The sequence below is a fragment of the Callospermophilus lateralis genome, chromosome 1 (genome assembly GCF_048772815.1).
Source record: "Callospermophilus lateralis isolate mCalLat2 chromosome 1, mCalLat2.hap1, whole genome shotgun sequence".
NCBI classification, from domain to species: domain Eukaryota; kingdom Metazoa; phylum Chordata; class Mammalia; order Rodentia; family Sciuridae; genus Callospermophilus; species Callospermophilus lateralis.
In genome coordinates this window covers 138399888-138410366 of record NC_135305.1, presented here as the reverse complement: position 1 = coordinate 138410366, position 10479 = coordinate 138399888, and positions in this window count along the sequence as shown.

Sequence of the window (10479 nt, the reverse complement as noted above, 5' to 3'; positions counted from 1 at the left end):
GCCTCATTTGAATGGCTTCTTCCCAATTAAAGGGTTCAGCACGTGCTCCTCTCTCTCTTTCCACGACACCTAAGGTCAGAGGAGCCGTCACAAGACCTAAAGAAAAAGGTGTTTCTCTGTCTCTGTGTGATTATTTCGTGCCAGCCTAGTTCACCTGGAGTGACCCTGAGTGTTTAGTGGTGGGACACCACAAAGGAGTTCTCCTTCGGGATCTGTGAATGAATCATTGCTTTGAACTATGTAAGCCTGGACAGCAAGATACTTCTCCTGGGAATTTTTTTGGTGCCCAGAGAAATACCCATTTGTAGGTGACTCCTATTGATAAGAAGAATTCCGTGCTTGTTATGGAATTTACTAGTTCAAAAGCGTTGAATTCAAATCCCAGAATCCTGGAGGTAGAAGAGATGGACATAAATTGATAAATTCCAACTCAGTTATTTTTCTCAACTTTGTCCTGTTTATCTACAACTAAAAATATATTAAAAATAAAATAGAAATAACAAAAAATGATGAATGTGAAAAGATGCTCAACTTCACCAGTCACAAAGGAAACACCAAATAAAAACACAATGATGAGGGCTGGAGTGGTGGCTCAGTGGTAGAGTGCTTGCCTGGCATGTGTGAGAGACACTGGGTTCGATTCTCAGCACCTCATATAAATTATTTATTTATTTATTTATTTATTTATTTATTTATTTATTTATTTATTTATTTATTTTTTAAAGAGAGAGAGAGAGAGAGAGAGAGAGAGAGAGAGAGAGAGAATTTTTTAATATTTATTTTTTAGTTCTCGGCGGACACAACATCTTTGTTTGTATGTGGTGCCGAGGATCGAACCCAGGCCGCACGCATGCCAGGTGAGCGCGCTACCGCTTGAGCCACATCCCCAGCCCATATATAAATTTTTTAAAAAGTCTATTGACAACTTAAAAAAAAAAACCAACACAATGATGTTACTGGGGGTTGAACTACTCAGGGGCGCTCTACCACCCAGCTAACAAGGATCACCCTGCCTGACAGAACACAATGAATGTTGTTTTACAACCTAGTTGGTGTCAAGTACAAAAAATAAGAATTCTGTCAGTATCAAGTGTTGGAGAGAACCTATATCAATAAATGCTTGGATACTACTGGTGATGTTGGGAATCAGTGAAAAAAATTGGCACTTATGTGAACTATACATGCCAGTTCCCCTCCTTAATATACTCCTCCCATATTGTATATGGGCCCCAGGAGACAGACTTAAAAAGTATTCATAGAAGCTAACAAAAACAATGGAATGATTCAAATGTCTATTGATAAGGAAATAAATCAGAATATTGCATGGTGATGAAAATGAATGAACTACAGGTACGTAGAAAAATGAATGAATGCTAGAAGTAGGGATTGGGGTAGCTCAGTGGTAGAGAACTTGCCTAACATGTACATGGCCTTGGGTGTGATCCCCAGCATGGCAAAAAAAAAAAAAAAAAAGATGGGAAGTATAGATGTCAAATCTCAGAAGTCTACATAGAGTATGATACCATTATTATGATTTTTTTTGTGGTGCCTAGAATCAAACCTAGGCCCTCACACATGCTAGGCAAGTGATCTACCACTGAGTCACATACCCAGCCCTATGATACAATTTTTATTTTTTTATTTTTTAAAAATATTTTTTAGTAATAGGTATATGCAATATCTTTATTTCATTTTTATGTGGTGCTGAGGATCGAACCCAGTGCCTACTGCATGGTAGCCGAGTGCTCTATCTCTGAGCACACCCCCAGCCCCCTATGATACAATTAAAAAAAATTTTTTTTGCAGTTGTAGATGAACAGAATGCCTTTATTTTATTTATTTCTATATGATGCTAAGTATCAAACCCAGGGCCTCACATATGCTTGGCAAATGCTCTGCCACTAAGCCCCAGCCTTATGTTACAATTTTTACAACATTCAAAGAGAAGCAAGCCAGGAGTGATGCTGCATGCCTATAATCCACAGCTGCTCAGGAGGCTGAGGCAGGATGATTGTAAGTTTGAGGACTGTCTGGACAACTAGAAAATAAAAGGACTGAGGGTGTAGTGATAAGGAGAATTGTGATAGAACTCCACTGAATTCAACCCCTGTACCACACATACTCTCTCTCTCTCTCTCTCTCTCTCTCTCACACACACACACCCACACACATACACACACACACACACACACACACACACACACAGAGGCAAGGGAAACATACAAATCAGAATTGCAGGTACCTCTGGAGAGAAGGAGAATGACTCATTCGCACTGGGTTAAGTCTCAGTTGAGAAGTTGGTTCACAGATGGTGGTTATGTAATGATAATTTTAACTTAGGTAGATGTTAAGTAGTATTTTGTGTGTCATCAAGTTAGAGTAAATTCACAATAAAGAAAATAATTAACCATCTTTAAGCTTAACACTTGGACAGGAGTGTTAGAAGGGCATGTTAAAATGTCTGATATGGGCCCTGCTCACCACTGTGCTAGAGATCTCCTCCCAGGGTTTCCCTGAGCTGCTTAGCACCTCTCACTATTGCTGAGGCTGGCTTTGAACTCTCTATCCTCCTGCCCCAGCCTTCTGTGCCTCTGGGATTACAGGCATGCGCCACCGCACATGGCTCCTGTCTTTTTAAGGAAACGTAGAGACTGCTGACAGTGGACCACATCGTGCTCTGTGAAACTGGTCTGTTCCTGGCAGAGGCACGCAAGTAGATGAGAGTTTTTTGAGGAATCTAGATTCCTGGAGCCTAGCCAGTGTGCAAGAACCAAAATTACTCTTCAAAAGGGAAAACAATACGATCTGGACAACATAGACATAATGTCTCCTGTACAGTCAAAAATGTCTAGACTTGGGCTGGGGATGTGGCTCAAGGGGTAGCGCGCTCGCCTGGCATGCGGCCCGGGTTTGATCCTCAGCACCACATACAGACAAAGATGTTGTATCCGCCGATAACTAAAAAATAAATATTAAAAATTCTCTCTTTAAAAAAAAAATGTCTAGACTTGCAAAGGAACAGGAAAAATCCACCTGTGTCAAAAGAAATCAGCTAAGAGGAACTGATGAGGAGCTACCTCGGATGTTAGATTTCAAGTACAAAAATCATTTATCAACAACTATTATGGAGAAATTTAATGTCTTGTTGCAAATGCAGGACCTGATGTTTTTTGAGATGAGGGAAACCCTGAGAAAAGAACTAAAGGAAATGCTGGTAAAAAGTAAGATATCTGAAACAAAAGATACAGAGCATGATGGTAGCAGGGAAGAGTGGCAGGAAGCGAAAGATTTAGCTTCACAAAAAACAGAGTTTGGGAAACAAGAAGAAAAAAATTCTAAATTCGCTGAGTATACTGAAAACTTGACTTTTAAAAAGGGGGAAATATATGAGCCGAGTTGTAAATGGGACAAAGCCAAGATGTCCACTAGCAATCAAGGGAAGAAATTATCCCAGAATGAGCCCCAAAGTTACCAAGCCATTGGAGGGATGGCAGAAGCCTCAGATATGAATGACCACACATGTAGAAATGGCAGTCACCACATACGACTGCCCGACAAAGAGAAGAGAAAGCATAGGGAGGGTGGAGCAGTAAAAGCAATGGAAGAAGAAAACCTGCAGAGCTTCAGTAACAAAGAGAAGACCATCAAAGCATCAAAAGAAGAAACTCTGATGGATGAAGGAGCCATGCTCACCCTGGCTGCAGACCCTCTGGCATCAGCCACCTTGGAAGTCAGTAAGCAGTGGGGCGACATCTTCAACATTTTGAGAGAAAATGGCTTTGGCCCTGAGTTTCAGTGTGAGGTCCAATTAGCATTTAAATGTGATGGTGAGATGAAGACATTTTCAGACCTGCAAAGCTTATGACAATTTATCAGCCAAAAACCTGTCATAGGAGAATTACTGAACCCTGTTCTCCAACAGAAGGAAAAACCAAATCAAGGAGGAGGATGTGGGATCCCTAAAAAAGGGGATAAAGCTCTAGTAAATTCAAAACATGAAGTTGGAGGAACAGCAAGTGATGGCTTGCATTCCTTATTCACCAAAGAGGTAAAAGTCACTAGGCTAGAAGTGAAGAACTTAGAGACTAGGGAGGAAGAGTTTTCCGAGTGGAAGGATAAAGGAATCCCTACCTTTGAGGTGACAGGAGAAGACTCAGAGACTGAAGAGGATGACATCTCTTATGTGAGGGCAGAAGAGGAAGAAGGGGCCTGTGCCATGGAAGAGGAGGAGAAATGGTGGGAAGAGGAGGAGGAGTGGTGGGAGGAGGAGGAGTAGTGGTGGGAGGAGGAGGAGGGCGAAGATGACTCAATATTATGTGAGAAACAGGACTCAACCTGTCGCCTTGTTCCTGCGACAAGTGTGATGGGAAAGATGGGAGCTGATGAAGAGATTATGGTGTTCAGTAAGGTATGGAATCCTGAGAATGAGGAGAAAGAGGAAGTAGGAGGGTTTTTTATGGGGAAGACTCTTCAAACACAAACATCCAAAGAGGCAGACCTAATCCAGGAAACGGAAACAAACTATAGAACAACTGTGATCAGTGTCCTCAGAGAGATGGGAGAAGAGATTGGAAAAATGAAAAAATGCCTTTCAGATATCCTGGGAACTAAGAATTCAATAGATGATCTGAGGAGTAGAATAGACATCCTTGAAGAAAGACTTTGCAATCTAGATGATGAGGTGAAAAAATTGTCTAAGAATACTATACAGATGGCCAAGCAGATAATTAATAAAGAAACTCTAAGGGAGAGGGAGGATCGATTCAGAAGTGCCAACATCCGTTTGATTGGAATCCCAGAAAAAGAGAGTGAAGAGAATGAAGCAGAGGACATACTGCAGGAAGTAATTGAAGAAAAATTTCCAGAGCTTTGGGATTCTAGTTTGGGGATAGTGAGGGCACACCGGATCCCCAGCGTGATTGACAAAAACAGACTCACTCCTAGGCACATCTTAGTGAAGTTTTTGAATTGTAGTGATAAAGAGAAAATCCTAAAGGCTTCTAGAGAGAAAAAAGAAATCACCTACAGAGGCACAAGAATCCGACTGACAGCCGATTTATCACTGGGCACCCTGGATGCAAGAAGTCAGTGGAGCAACATTATAAAAGTGCTTCAGGAGAAAGGCTTTCACCCTAGAATCCTGTATCCAGCCAAATTGGCATTTGATTTCCAGGGTCAAACAAAGATATTTTTTGATATGGAAGAATTGAGGAAGTTTATTTCTTATGTACCCACTTTGAAAGAATTATTGGAGAAAACAACATAGGTAGCTGCAACTTACACTCTCCTCACCCCAACATAGATCTAGAAAGTTGACGAACACAACATCATGTCTGTCCAGAAGAGTGGGAGCTAACTGGGGATGAGGGGAAAGGAGTGGTCTTACCCAGATGTTAGGAAGGTTAAAGGGCATATTTTAAAAATTTAATGATAGTCATTGTAGTTTGCCCAGGGAACTATCTGTATTACTGAGAGGGGAGGAAGGAATCTGTCCATGCAACAGACGGGGAAAGTAATAGAAATGTATAGGAGAAAGGTGGCAGGGTGTATTAGAAGAATTGCAAATGCTGAATGTTTGGGGAAGAATATTTCATAATTTTATCATTCTGTAGTGAATCTGCTTTTTCCATTTGAATATACTCAATTTGCTATTAAAAGTTTTACCTTTTCCAATGTAAAAAAAAAAAAAAAATGTCTGATATGGGACAGGGTGTGGGTGGAGCATGCCTGTAATCCCAGCAGCTTGGGAGGCTGAAGCAGGAGGATCATGAGTTCAAAGCCACCCTCAGCAAAAGTGAGGCACTAAGTAACTCAGTGAGACCCTTTCTCTAAATAAAATACAAAAAAAAAAAAATAGGATTGCAGATGTGACTCAGTGGTCAAGTGCCCCTGAGTTCAATCCCTGGTACAAAAAAAAAAAAAAGAGTCTGGTATGGCCTATTTCAAATTCTGGATAGATGTCTATACTTGTGCTGCCTCAGCCCCATCTACCAAAGCAAAAGGACTCAAGGAGGGGTTCAAGGGGTGAGCAAGAATGACAAGAGCTCTGCTGCCAACACTGTTCTCCTTGTATGCCTCTCTCCCCCGCCCCCATATCAGCATTGCTCTTCAGAACCCACAGTTTCCTCCCTCCCTTCCTCCTTCCCTGACTGTCAGAGGTGGATGCAGCCTCCATCTCCCATAACAGACAAAGAACAAAGGGTCAGACAAAGATCCTGCCTCTCCACAAGCATTACTGGGGCAGGAGCCTTGGAGATGCAGCCAGCAGAGGCAGCTGGGCCTGTTGTGAGCAGAGGCTCAAGTGCAACACCATATAATCCCACAGATAAAGAAGACAACATCCATGAAGTGCCTACTGAATGCCAAACCCTGTGCACACACCTTCATTCCTTGATAGTGAACAAATATTTATGGTATGTCTGTTGTGTGCTGGGCACTTTTCTGAGTGGTGAGGACACAGGGAAGTCCCTGTTCTGGTAGAAGTCAAATCCAAAGGAGGACAGAGACTATGGGCTATGGGCCAGAAGGAATTAAAAAGTGAGGGCCAGGCCGAAAGACACAGGAATAACCTGGAGAAGACCATTCCAGGAGGGCTGTATAAACTTTGTCCTTAGGCTAAGCAGGAGGAACTGGCCTCAGAAATAGGATATGCATGCCCCAGAGAGGAAATTTGCTGGAACATGGGCAAGAGAGGGCCTCAGACAGATTGACCCAGGACATTGACTCTCCTTCCTGGCTTTCTTCTTATCTTAAGGATGACCTTGACACAAAAATCTCAGCCCAGCAAGCAGGGGAAGAAGAGTCCCCTGAAGTTGTCCTTGTATGAGCCCAGCATGTCCTCTGAGGTGGCCCTCCATACTGCTCAGTAGCAACTCTACATGCAGACCCTCTTCCCCCAACCCATGATTAAAGAAAAAAAATGATTCAGTGATACTTGTTAAAGAATGGTTAGAAAGACTTTATTCAGGACCATCTGGATAGGTACAGGGACCACAGAAATGGGATTCTACATTAGGTACAGAGATTGGGCTCAACTCTGAATATACTGTGGATAAGTGGTAATTTTTAGACAAGAAATAGGGTGAAGGTTAGTGGGTGGAAATCACTAAGAGAAAACAGGGAAGGGAGAGATTCCATCCAGGCCAGGATGATCAGATATCATCTGAGGCATGGGAGGATCCTAATCAGAGACAGAGGTTGAGAAGTTATGGGGAAAAGGAGGGGGTTCTTGCTGAGCTGACTTAGCAGAGTTCTTGCTAAAACTGGAATTGACAAGGAAGTGCACAGACAGGCCTAAAAGAAGGTTCAGAGGCCGGAAAAAAGTTTGGCCAAGCAAAGGATCTTTGTCACCATCCATGCTGAGAGAGTGAGGCAAAGAATGGGTAAGGGCATTTCTTGCCTAGGTCATGCAGTTGGGAAGGGATGGTCCAGAACCTGGAATTATGCCACTGGGAGCTGAGGTTGGGCATATACAGAGGCTGGTGGGTCCACTGCCCCATCTTCATCTGAGACAGGTTGTGGGAGAGTTGAGGTCCATAGCCTAGACTGGTCAGAGCCACCCCAGGCCAGACAGTCCTAAGGGTCGGGGTGAGGCTGCTGATGCCAGGAATAGGCAAACAAAGTCATTACAAGGTAATGTGTTCATTAGGAGGTCAGGCAAGGACACTACTGGGTAATGAGTTGCCCCCCTGCTGAGCCACTTGCCCCAGGACAGTTCCCATAGAACACCTCAGTAGACAGTGCCACTGGGAGGCCAGGGCATGGTTGGAAGACTCAGTGGCTGTTCAGGTTCAAGGTGTGTCCTTGAATTTACTTCTGTGGGAATCCCCAGACCCTGCAATAAGTCTTGAGTTAGTCACTTCTCTCCAACCTCTTCTTTAAAGTAGGGGCCACATTTCTATGGCCATATCACCCTGAATGCACCTGATCTCATCTGAACTGGGAGCCACCTACAGCTCAGGGGTCCAGGAGGTGTGGTTTCCCAGAATTGACCATCCTGGTAGCTATTGTGACCAAGCACACTCTCAACAGCCTCTCACCTTTGCTGCCCTCACCACCTCCCTGCCAGCATAGACTCCTGGGCTTTGACTCCTCTTGGGAAACTGAGACTAGGCAACGGGAGCCACCAGAGGTCTGTGTGAGGCCTCTGAACCCAGAATCCTTATGGTGGCCAGGTCCCTCAGGGCAGATCAGACATTGACTGTAGATGATTCCCTGAACTTTGCTCTCCAATGGGGCTCCCTACTGGGTTTCCCCACCACCTTCTGGAGACAGATCCAAGGCCCCATAACTTAGAGTCCCCTTCTAGCTTACCCATCAGGCCTTCACCTGGCCCACAACCTCACCATACTGACCCTCAGAGCCAGTTCAGGACCTAGGACTTAGCCAGCTTCACCTCCCTCTACTTTTTCACTTCCTACTTCACCCACAACCATGTTGGCTTAAACTTGTCAGTCAGACACCTAAAGAACACACGGAAGAGGCTCTTCTTCATGGTATCTGGAAAGATGCAGGTATTTGGCGGGGGGTGGGGGGGGGGTTGTGTGTTCCGGATACTCCCCTGAGGACTGTGTAGCTACATTCCCATCCACTGATCCTCTCCCATCTCTGGCCAGCTTGGTTCCTACAACTGCCCTCTCCTGGGATGCTACCAGAACCCTCTTCAACAAGCAAACTTGGTCTGGCTCTGCCGGCTGACTGCTCTCCTGGCTTCCAGCTGCCTTCAGGCTCTGGGAAATAAATCCTCCTGTCTTGGTGGCTGCCAGAGTTTAACAGCAACAGAATGCAATAGTGAAGACAGTTAAGTCACACGGAGAGATTGCCCCATTCAGATCCCTGCCAGAAGCCCTGGGGCTTTTTTTCCTCCCCATTACCCCTGAATTGTTAATGAGTTAATAAGTGTCAAGGTTCCTAATCAACCACTCAGCCTGTGAGGGATGACCTGCCTGAATGCACAGAGCTGGAACCTAGGCCAGTTGGGGACAGCTCCAGAGCAGGTCTCTGCACCTCCATTATGCCTTGCCCTGCACTAGGCCCAAGTCAGTCCCTCCATGCAGTGAGCTAACAGTGCATGCCCAGCTGTGAAACAAGCCCAGGAGAAAACACTAGCAGGCCTTTCTCCCTCCCCACCCCATAGCCCATCCAGCTCTGCCCTTGCTTCCCACCCCAGAATACACCTGTATTCTGTCTAGTCTGTCTGGACGAGAACTGTGTGCTCTTTTTTCTTTCTTTTTTAAAAATATTTTTAATGGACCTTTATTTTTTTATATGTGGTTCTGAGAATCAAACCCAATGCCTCACACATTCGAGGCAACCCCAGCCCCTGTGTGCTCTCTTGATCACATTTTTTCACCTCCAGACACCCCAGCCCTGACATCATGGATTAAGCTTGGGCCAGGGTCCTCACCACTTACTTCTCGATCTTGACTGCATTTGAGATCAGGGGCTTAGGAATTTTTGTCCCCTTGTTTGTTCATCTCTCACCAGTATCTCTTCAGCCCTCCTCAGGATCAGTTGAGATGCATGGAAACTTTCTCACACTCTACCCTTGCTCTTTCTTGCCCAACCTAGGGCTCTGGGATCCTCTGCCACAAGTTACAGGCTCCACATCAGCACCTCCAACAAACCTCAACTTGAACTCAGTACAAAGGCTTGGCTTTATATCTCAGCCTGTCTATAAATAATCATAGACAACAAAATCAAACTAGTCACCTATCTTTGCCCAGGCCTCTCCAACTTCACACATCTATATCTGCTAGTTGGCAACCTGGAGTCTCTCCCACACACTTTGCCATCTTCCTGGCCTCCCTGCCAACCTCTCCTAGGGATAGCAGGAATCTCCTTCCTTTCATGAGTGCAAACTTGGTTCAGAGAGAAGAGTCAGCTCCTGGGTCACACAGCTTGTCTCCAGCGGGCCTGGGGAAAGAATCAGGCTATTTTGTCAGCAACATTTTAATTATTGGGGTTGGGGTGGGGGTATGGCTAATGAGACTCTAGGGATCAGCAGAGCCAGAAGCTGGGGCAGGGGTGACTCAGCAAGAATGGCGGGAATCTGAGGGGTTGACAGAGTGCTAAATTCTCACCTCTCCTCTGCACCTTCCAAAGATACAGGCTGCAGTGAATGAGTGAATGCATAAGCTAAAGAGGACCCAGGTTACCCTGCCTAAGCGCAGGGTCAACACCCCTTCTCCCTCCCCCTCTACATACACTCAGGCACAGAGAAGCAGAGAGGCCAGAAAGTATACTCTGGGGACATAGGTTCCCGTGGTTGTCTCACTGCCTTCCCTCCTAGCCCAGCCTGGATTCATACCAGGTCCGCCCTCCTCACAATTTGCTAGGGGAGGCCCCAAGGCCCAGAGCACTCAGAGTCCTAACTAGTCCCTGGGGGTACAGTGAGAAAAACATGCTGAGTGGGAACACACTGCCCTCTAGAGGGGCCCACAGTCCATTGCAACAGGCCCAGGCTGAGGGCCACTTGCA